The 10,741-nt window shown below is 42.9% G+C and overlaps 1 pseudogene across 1 annotated transcript; it reads left to right on the top strand.

Moving 5' to 3' along the window:
* Positions 1–1,296: 1,296 nt before the first annotated feature.
* On the top strand, positions 1,297–3,260 carry LOC118964567 (uncharacterized; annotated as a pseudogene). Its single transcript, XR_005051649.2, has 2 exons — positions 1,297–1,468; positions 1,679–3,260. The product of XR_005051649.2 is annotated as an uncharacterized LOC118964567 (transcript).
* The last annotated feature ends 7,481 nt before the right edge of the window (positions 3,261–10,741 follow it).

Genomic DNA, 10,741 nt, shown 5'->3' with positions numbered 1-10,741 from the left:
GTAGTGTTTTGACTACTTATTTACTACCAACATCAAGTAGTAAAAATACTGTACTTACCTGATTACTACTGTAAATACTACTGTTTTCCTAGTGAACACTACAAAACTATACTTGTGTATCTTGAGAAGTGCATAAACTATGCATTCACAACACAATTCCCACAACGCTCTACTCAGAAAATGCCTTAAATTCCGTGACCCGGAAGTGAATGGGGAGTGGGCGGTATTTTACATGGGGGTGACGGGAGTAGTGAGGTTTGTCGGGATTAAGGTTAGTTAAGAGAACATATGTCGTGACCGGCTTCACATTCCAGTTGGCGGCGGTGTACCTGTCAATTGGTTGCGATTCGCCTTTTTAGTGTTGCTAACGAGACGCTGTTTTTTTGTTCCAGCGCTAGCAACCAGGGTCAGTTCATAAATAGCGCAGTGCTAGCAAGCTCGTAATTCAGGTAACTAGCAAACTAAACTTCCATTCCCTGGACATGTCTAAAATACTGTTGTTCAGAGTGTTTCTTAACCAGCGATTAAAAGCGGCTGCTGAGGAGATATTCGAGGTAGTTGAACAAACGATAGCAGAGTACCAGGGAGAATTTGTCCGTACAAAGAAGGAGAACGACCGTCTACAGAAACTGCTGGATATCGTTATTAAACCTGAAATTAAGGTACACCGAGCAGGTTTGTCGCTTTAACTGTAATTTTCTGTAAATAATCCTGTTTTCCCGAAAGCGTCACTCGAAATTTCCTCTAGACAGGAATTACACCAGTTTGTAGGCAAATTGATACCCGCTAAGCAAGCAGCGTGACATCCTTTAAGCACCACTGTATGTTTAGAAACTCTGTGATAGTTTCTTATGGCCGGGGGAGATTTAAGAGCCTCGACACTTGCTCTAAACATTAACACACATTGCTTGCGGTACAGTTTTGAAAACCTAAGGAATGTACAGTATATTTCATATCAGCTTGAATAATAAAAATAAAAAAAACATATTCCCATGTGACAATGCTTGTTTAGGGAAAGCTAATTAGCAGAACCTGTTATCTGTGTCTGATCATCTGTGTGTAAACGGATGCCACAAATGTTGTTGAACAGTGTACAGTAAGTGCATATATTTTTTTTTTTGTAATGTTATCTTTTTCGTGAAATCCAATCGGTAGTTCGGTACAACTCCCGTACGGACTCGGGAGAAGCGAAGGTCAAGAGTCATGCTTCCTCCCAAACACAACCCTGCCAAGCCGCACTGCTTCTTTCGACCAGTCAGTGTGCATGCGCCCGGCCGACCATACGGAGTCGCTAGAGCAAGATGGGACAAGGACATCTCAGCCGGCCAAACCCTCTTCTAACCCGGACACCGCTGGGCCAATTGTCTCACGGTCGCGGCCGGCTGCAACACAGCCCGGGATTGAACCCAGATCTGTAGTGGTGCCTCTAGCACTGCGATGCAATGCCTTAGACCCCTGCGCCACTCAGGTATTGTAAAATTGATTTTGATGTAATATGAAGGGATGTTTTGTGGACCCCAGGAAGACGAGCTGATGTTTCTTCAAAAGCTAATGGGGATCCAAATAATTATAAGACTAAAAGGAGTAAGGGTAGGGTAGTCCATTATTGGGCTAGTACAGGCCTAGGCCTAAATCCAGAGTTTGTGGTTTCATCCTCTTTTTTTTTTTTTCTCTCCAGACCTCCAGCAGCTCATTGTCTCTAAGGAAGCGGTTCCCCCTGAGCAGCAACACTGTGAGAAGGAATGGAGCCCCAATCTGGGGCAGGAGGTAAAAGAGGAACAGGAAGAACTCCGGACCAGTCAAGTGGAAAAGCAGCTTCAAGGGCTGGAGGAAGAGTTCATATTCTCTCCTGCCTTTGTGAAAAGTCACTATGATCAGGTTTCAAGTTGGACCTCACATTTTCCCAGCACCTCAAATGAACAGATCAACACAGAATCTGATGGAGAGGACTACAGATTATTTGAACCAACCAGTGACTCCCAGACCCTCGCTGCAATTAATCTAGACTGTTCTGTAGCTAACTCCATGGGTTCTCTAGTTTGTCATATGAAAATGCATGCGAAGGACGCAGACGATAGTGGTGTGTGTGTGAAAAAAACGTTGATTCCACAGAGAGTATGCAAGATCACCTCCAAACTCATATTGACATTAGGTTTTCTTGTGATGATTGTAGTAAATGTTTTACTATGAGTAGTAAACTGAAAATGCATATGAGGTGCCACAGGCGGAATCTACTTCCATGCCCTTTTTGTGGTAAATATTCCAACAGTGCAGCTAATCTGAAAGTACACATCAGGACCCACACAGGTGAGAAACCTTATCAGTGCCGTGATTGTGAGAAATGTTTCAGCTGTAAATCTAATCTGAAAAAACACATCAGATGTCACACAGGGGAGAAGCCGTATCACTGTCCCGACTGTGGCAAAGGGTTTACTCAAGAGTGCCCATATGGGTATGCATATGAGGATTCACACAGGGTAGAAATCACATAGCTGTAGTGTATGTGGCAGGTCTTTTAGCAATGGCCCTCATCTTAAAGTGCACATGAGGACCCATACAGGTGAAAAACCATATAGTTGCAGTCTTTATGATAAATGTTTTAGCAGTCATTCTGGTCTGACAGTTCACACAAGGACTCACACAGGGGAGAAATCTTACATATGTCCTTTATGCAAAAAAGGCTTTACATCAGCAAGTAATTTAAAGGCCCACAAAAAGCGCCATACTAAAAGTAAAAACCGTGTAGGTGTTATGGTTGTGGCAAATGCTTCACTACAAAGGAGTCCTAATGAAGGCATCAGTGGGAATAAATGAAAATGCTTTGTGGGGGAAAACAGCATCATTGAGGACTGAGAGAGACATTGTAGCTATAATCTGTGAGAGGAGATATGCCTCAGTATACTGCTCTTGGTTGAATAAGATGAGACTGAATTAGTTTTTTAACTAGCGGAACATCGTAAGAAGCCCACATGTCAAACAGATCATTTAGTGGATTTCTGAGCAACAGGAGTCACTGCCCAGTACCCATCATTAAGCATAATCTGAAAGCCCAGAACAAATCCTGCGTGCATGGACCCATCTGATTCTGGGTGCTGTGTGTTGGTGTTAATCTGCACATTACTTTTTCATGTACAGTTCTATGCGTATTGTTCTTGTGGTCTAAAAATGTACCCACTGTATGTTATACATTTTTGTACTTAGCACCTAGAGGTTGTAATTGTCCAGAAGGTATCACAGAATAAACGTCTTGTTTACATTCAGAAGAGTTTCTACATGAGACACATGAGCATGTGTTTCATGATCATACCATTTTATCTATGCTGTGAATGATAACTTGCACAACTCAACTATAATCTGACTCAATGAAAACAAACAGTCATATTTGTAATGTTTCATGCACACTTCATTTAATTTATCTGTTATTTTACCAGGTAAGTTGACTGAGAACACATTCTCATTTTCAGCAACAACCTGGGGAATAGTTACAGGGGAGAGGAGGAGGATGAATGAGCCAATTGTAAACTGGGGATTATTAGGTGACCTTATTGGTTTGAGAGCCAGATTTAGCCAGGACCCCGGGGTTAGCACCCCTACTCTTACGATAAGTGCCATGGGATCTTTAATGACCTCAGAGAGTCAGGACACCCGTTTAACGTCCAACCCGAAAGACTGCACCCTACACAGGGCAGTGTCCCCAATCACTACCATTTGGACATCCTGCCATCCAGGAACAGACCAGGACCAACCCTGCTTAGCTTCAGAAGCAAGCCAGCAGTGGTATGCAGCGTGGTATGCTGCTCTTGGCATAAGTTATCTACAGTGCCTTCGGAAAGAATTGAGACCTCTTGACCTTTTCCACATTTTGTTAGGTTACAGCCTTATTCTAAAATTGATGAAATTGTTTTATTCCCTCAATCTACACACAATACCCCATAATGACAAAGCAAAACAGGTTTTTAGAAATGTTTGCTAATTTAATTATAAAACATTTGAAATGTCACATTTACATAAATATTCAGAAACTTTACTCAGTACTTTGTTGACGCACCTTTGGCAGCGATTACAGCCTCGAGTCTTCTTGGGTATGAGGTGACAAGCTTGGCACACCTGTATTTGGGTAGTTTCTCCCATTCTTCTCTGCAGATCCTCTCAAGCTCTGTCAGGTTGGATGGGGAGCGTTGCTGCATAGCTATTTTCAGGTCTCTCCAGAGATGCTCGATCGGGTTCAAGTCCGGGCTCTGGCTGGACCACTCAAGGACATTCAGAGACTTGTCCCGAAGCCACTCCTGAAATGTCTTGGCTGTGTCATTGTCCTGTTGGAAGGTGCTCTGGAGCAGGTTTTCATCAAGGATCTCTCTGTACTTTGCTCCATTCATCTTTCCCTCGATCCTGACTAGTCTCTCAGTCCCTGCCTCTGAAGAACATCCCCACAGCATGATGCTGCCACCACCATGCTTCACTGTAGGGATGGTGCCAGGTTTCATCCAGACACTTGGCATTCAGGCCAAAGAGTTCAATCTTGGTTTCATCAGACCGGGGAAACTTATTTCTCATGGTCTGAGAGTCTAGGTGCCTTTTACTGACGGGCTTCTGTCTGACCACTCTACCATAAAAGCCTGATTGGTGGAGTTCTGCAGAGATTGTTGTCCTTCTGGAAGGTTCTCCCATCTCCACAAAGGAACTCTAGAGCTCTGTCAGCTCTTGGTCACCTCCCTGACCAAGACCCTTCTCCCCTGATTGATCAGTTTGGCCGGGCAGCCAACTCTAGGAAGAGTCTTGGTGGTTTCAAACTTCTTCCATTTAAGAATGATGGAGGCCACAGTGTTCTTGGGGACCTTCAATGCTGCAGACAGTTTTTGGTACCCTTCCCCAGAGCTGTGCCTCGACACAATCCTGTCTCAGAGCTCTATGGACAATTCCATTGGCCTCATGGTTTGGTGTTTGCTCTGACATGCACTGTCAACTGTGGGACCTTATAGACAGTTGTGTGCCTTTCCAAATCATGTCCAATATATTGTATTTCCAACGGGTGGACTACAATCAAGTTGTAGAAACATCTCACGGATGATCAATGGAAACAGGATGCACCTGAGCTCAATTCAGTCTCATAGCAAAGGGTCTGAATACTTATGTAAATAAGGTTCTGTTATTTATTTTTAATACATTAGCAAAAATGTCAACCTGTTTTCGCTTTGCCATAATGGGCTATTGTGTGTAGATTGCTAACTGATTAAGGCTGTAACATAACAAAATGTGGGAAAAGTCTAACATCATTTTTATTATCCCTCCCAATTTCAATCTTGTCTCATCGCTGCAACTCATTGCCACAATGAGTCGCTATGGCACGATGAGCCAAGTAAAGCCCCACCGGCCAAACCCTCCCCTAACCCGGACGATGCTGGACCAATTGTGTGCCATCCTATGGGACTCCCGGCCACGGCCGGTTGTGGCACAGCCCGGGAATGAACCCGGGTTTGTAGTAATGCCTCTAGCTCTGCGATGCAATGCCTGAAACTGCTGCGCCACTCGGGAGGCCCATATCTAACATATTGTAATGGCTCATGAAGAGACTTTTGCCCGTCTAAATTAGACCCCTGCACTGAAGAGCAATATACCTACAATTCCAAGAAGCCAGCATGGGAAAGGTGGACTGGATATTTACTATCTTGGTTATTATCCAATATCCACAAGTGAAAAGGGAGATCAATTTGGAAATAGGCACTTCACTGAGTTTGCAGACTGATGGGGGGCTATGACAACTTGATAAAGATCATCCTTTATCCAGCGGTTCTCAAACCTCCCCCAGCCGATCCATGTATTTGAGTTAGCACACCTGATTCAACTTGTCAACTAATGCTGCGTTCGTAACCAAGTGGGAGGTGGGAATTTACCAGTTGTGAAGTCGTAAATACCAGTTGATGCATTCACGTGCTTTGACCTCGTTGAGAAATGCAGATTGGCTAAATGGCCAACAAGCAGTATAAACCATAAACTAAAAGTACAGCGAACATGCTTGTTAACAAATTATAGTGTTCAAACAATAAATTAATAGATTATTCCTAAAAACAATGTTTTGTTACATTTAACTGCTGAATATGCTGTTGTCGATGTCATTTCGTTAGTAGGTGATGTTAGATGTGGGAGAAGTGTGAGCTCAGGACGATAGATGAGTTTCCTTCTAGTAATTACAAGTTGGATTTTTCCCAGTCGTGTGGTAAATTCACACTTGGTTATGAACACAGCATAATCATCAAGCCTTACATGAGGTGAATAAGGTGAGCTAGTTCAGGGCTACAACAAAGTTGTGAAATATCTGGAGGTCACAGATGAAATTGGAAAAAAGGGTCCAATTCTTTTCTGTAATGTGTCTGGATCTCCACTGAACAAAAATGTGAACGCAACATGTAAAGTGTTTGTCCCATATTTCATGAGCTGAAATAAAAGATCCCAGAAATGTTCCATACAGGTTATTTTTCTCATTTTGTGCACATTTGTCTACATCCCTCTTAGTGAGCATTTCTACTTTGCCAAGATAATACCTGACAGATGTGGCATGTCAAGAAGCTGATTAAACAGCATGATCAGTACACAGGTGCACCTTGTGTTGGGGTAAATAAAAGGCCACTCTAAAATGTGCAGTTCTGTCACACAATGCCACAGATGTCTCAAGTTTCGAGGGAGCGTGTAATTGGCATGCAGGAATGTCCACCAGAGCTGTTGCCAGAGAATTGAATGTTAATTTCTTTACCATAAGCTGCATCCAACATCGTTTTAGAGAATTTAGAAGTACGTCCAACAGGCCTTACAACCGCAGACCATGTGTAACCACGCCAGCCCAGGACTTCCACATCCAGATTTTTATCAGCGGTATTTCTGAGACCAGCCACCCGTACAGCTGATGAAACTGGGTTTGCACAGGAAACCAGGTCTCAGGGAAGCTCATCTGCGAGCTCGTTGTCCTCCCCAAGGTTGTCCTCCACAAGGACCTAATTCCAGTTCGGCATCGTAACTGACCCCAGTGGGAAAATACTCACCTTTGATGGCCACTGGCACGCTGGAGAAGTGTGCTCTTCACAGATGACTCCCGGTTTCACCTGGATCGGGAAGATGGCAGACAGCGTTTATGAGGTCTTGTGGGCGAGTGGTTTGATGATGTCAATGTTGTGAACAGTGTGCCCCATGGTGGCGATGGGGTTATGGTATAGGCAGGCATAAGGAATTTGAGTGCACAGAGATACCGTGGGACAACATTCCACAGGCCACAATCAACAGCCTGATCAACTCTATGCAAAGGAGATGTCACTGCATGATGCAAATGGTCATCACAACAGATACGGACTGGTTTTCCGATCCAAACAGACGCCTCACAAGTCCTCAACTGGCAGCTTCATTAAATAGTACCCGCAAAACACCAGTCTCGACGTTCTAGGCAGAGTTGCAAAGAAAAAGCCATATCTCATATTGGCCAATAAAAAGATTAAAATGGGCTAAAGAACACAGTCACTGGACAGAGGAAGTCTGCCTAGAAGGCCAGCATCCCGGAGTCGGCTCTTCACTGTTCACGTTGAGACTGGTGTTTCGTCGGTACTATTTAATGAAGCTGCCAATTGAGGACTTGTGAGGCGTCTGTTTCTCAAACTAGACACACTCATGTACTTGTCCTCTTGCTCAGGTTGTGCACCTGGGCCTCCCACTCCTCTTTCTATTCTGGTTAGAGCCAGTTTGAGCTGTTCTGTGAAGGGAGTAGTACACAGCGTTGTGCCAGATCTTCAGTTTCTTGGCAATTTCTTGCATGGAATAGTCTTCATTTCTCAGAACAAGAATAGTTTGACGAGTTTCAGAAGAAAGGTCTTGGTTTCTGGCCATTTTGAGCCTGTAATCAAACCCACCAATGCTGATGCTCCAGATACTCAACTTTTCTAAAGAAGACCTGTTTTATTGCTTCTTTAATGAGCACAACACTTTTCAGCTGTGCTAACATAATTGCAAAAGGATTTTCAATCAGTCTTTTAAAATGATCAACTTGGATTAGCTAACACAACGTGGCATTGGAACACAGGAGTGATGGTTGCTGATAATGGGCCTCTGTACGCCTATATAGATATTCCATAAAAAAATCTGCCGTTTCCAGCTACAAAAGTCATTTACAACATTAACAATGTCTATGCTGTATTTCTGATCAATTTGATGTTATTTTAATGGACAAGAAATGAGTTTTTCTTTCAAAAACAAGGAGATTTCTAAGTGACACAGAACTTTTGAATGGTAGTGTAGTTGTATGTCATTGCAAACTGTGCATTATATTTTACATAATTATAAATATGGCATCAAAATGTTGAAAATCTGATTTTACCCTAGCTAATCATTGTCTGTAGCCTGCTCTGATTGCAGTGTAAATGAAACTGTCAGGGAGAGTGAGCTTGTGCGTGGTGCTCAGGGAAACCTCAACCTTTAGGCCTGTAGCCCTACATAGCATTAGCTGTGACACAAAAGCATGCTGAAGTGGCAAAGTTGATATCCACGGTTCTAAACACAGGGTCCCTACAGTTATTATTAGTTAGTTATTTGAGTGGGGAAGGTGTTCACATTGTTTTGTTACAGTACAAGGAGAGGGTAATTTGAAAATATTTGTAACATTGGGGTGGGGGGTGCATTTTTTTTATGACACCTTGAGTTGTATCCTATAACGGCACACGTCCTTTGAGTTCCCATCAGTACAATTATGCATGCCGCAGCCGGCCAATAAAATTGACTCCAGTCACCCAAGTTATAGACTGTTTTTTCTGCTACAGCACGGCAAGCAGTACCGGAGTGCCATGTCTAGGACCAAAAGGCTCTTCAACAGCTTCTACCCCCAAGCCATTAGACAATTCATAAAATTGCCACCGGACAATTTACATTGACCCCCCCCCCCCTTCCTTTTGTACACTGCTGCTACTCGCTGTTTGTTTGTTATCTATGCATAGTCACTTCGCCCCCACCTACATGTACAGATTACCTCAACTAGCCTGTACCCCTGCACACTGACTTGGTACCGGTGCCCCCTGTATATAGCCTCGTTATTCTTATTGTGTTACTTTTTATTGTAACTTTTTATTTTAGCCTACTTGGTAAATACTTTCTTCTTGAACTGCACTGTTGGTTAAGAGCTTGTAAGTAAGCATTTCACGGTAAAGTCTACACTTGTATTCTGCGAATGTGACAAATAAAGTTTGATTTGATATGTTAACAGACCCAACACGCTGTCTAAAAACGTTAAATCAAATCAAATCAAATGTATTTATATAGCCCTTCGTACATCAGCTGATATCTCAAAGTGCTGTACAGAAACCAAGCCTAAAACCCCAAACAGCAAGCAATGCAGGTGTAGAAGCACGGTGGCTAGGAAAAACTCCCTAGAAAGGCCAAAACCTAGGAAGAAACCTAGAGAGGAACCAGGCTGTGTGGGGTGGCCAGTCCTCTTCTGGCTGTGCCGGGTGGAGATTATAACAGAACATGGCCAAGATGTTCAAATGTTCATAAATGACCAGCATGGACAAATAATAATAATCCCAGGCAGAACAGTTGAAACTGGAGCAGTAGCACGGCCAGGTGGACTGGGGACAGCAAGGAGTCATCATGTCAGGTAGTCCTGAGGCATGGTTCTAGGGCTCAGGTCCTCCGAGAGAGAGAAAGAAAGAGAGAATTAGAGAGAGCATACTTAAATTAACACAGGGCACCGGATAGGACAGGAGAAGTACTCCAGATATAACAAACTGACCCTAGCCCCCCGACACATAAACTACTGCAGCATAAATACTTAATAATCCTCTCTTGCGAATACGGTTTTGAACACCTTTGGAACTACACTACAGTAGTATGTAGACGTCACTTGAAATGAGTGGATTTGGCTATTTCAGCCACACATGTTGCTGACAGGTGTGTACAATTGAGCACACAGTCATGCAATCTCCATAGGAAAACATTGGCAGCAGAATGAGCTCAGAGCCTTTCAGCGTGACACCGTCATAATATGCGACCTTTCCAACAAGTCAGTTCGTAAAATGTGTGCCCTGCTAGAGTTTCCCTGGTCAACTGTAAGTGCACTCACTCACTCACAAACACGTTGTTGAGCTGTATATTTATTGTCACTTTGTGCATCTCTCTTTTAAATCTGCCACCCCCAGCAGTTCAGCTGCAGTCACAGCAGTCCTCTGTGGTACTTCATTTACCCAACAGCCCTCACATACACACAGCGTTCCCAGGAGTGACAGGCAAATATGTTTATTGTCCTGCAAAAGTATTTTTGATGTACCAAAGCCAAGGAATGGAAAGAAAGATGACCTGGAGGAAGTTCCTGGCCTCAGCTTTTTATGAAGCAGAAAAGCAGAGATGGGTAGCTAAAAATAAAAAATAAAACACAACATTCTCTCTTTCTCTCTCACACACACACACACCCCAATGTATATAAATTGTAATACCTTGTTTATTTTATGTATGCTCCATTTTATTTGAAGATTGGTGATATCTGGGCCTACATATCCATTATACATATCTAAATAATGACTCAATATCTATCAAATCAAAATGTGATTGATAATATTGTAATACAGTATTGCTTGTTAATGTGTACAGTTCTTGGGAAAATTCTGTGTGGTTTTGTCCGAGTTAAAAAAAAAATGTTTTCCTCAGTGTTGCAATAAAAGTGCATTCATATTAAATGACCGTCTTTGGTTTGTGTTAATAAGTTAAATACTTGTGG

The sequence above is a fragment of the Oncorhynchus mykiss genome, chromosome 5 (genome assembly GCF_057628025.1).
Source record: "Oncorhynchus mykiss isolate SJ-2025 chromosome 5, ASM5762802v1, whole genome shotgun sequence".
Classification (NCBI taxonomy): Eukaryota; Metazoa; Chordata; class Actinopteri; order Salmoniformes; family Salmonidae; genus Oncorhynchus; species Oncorhynchus mykiss.
The sequence above is the reverse complement of the archived record's forward strand: the minus strand, read 5'-3'. Positions and strand labels throughout refer to the sequence as shown.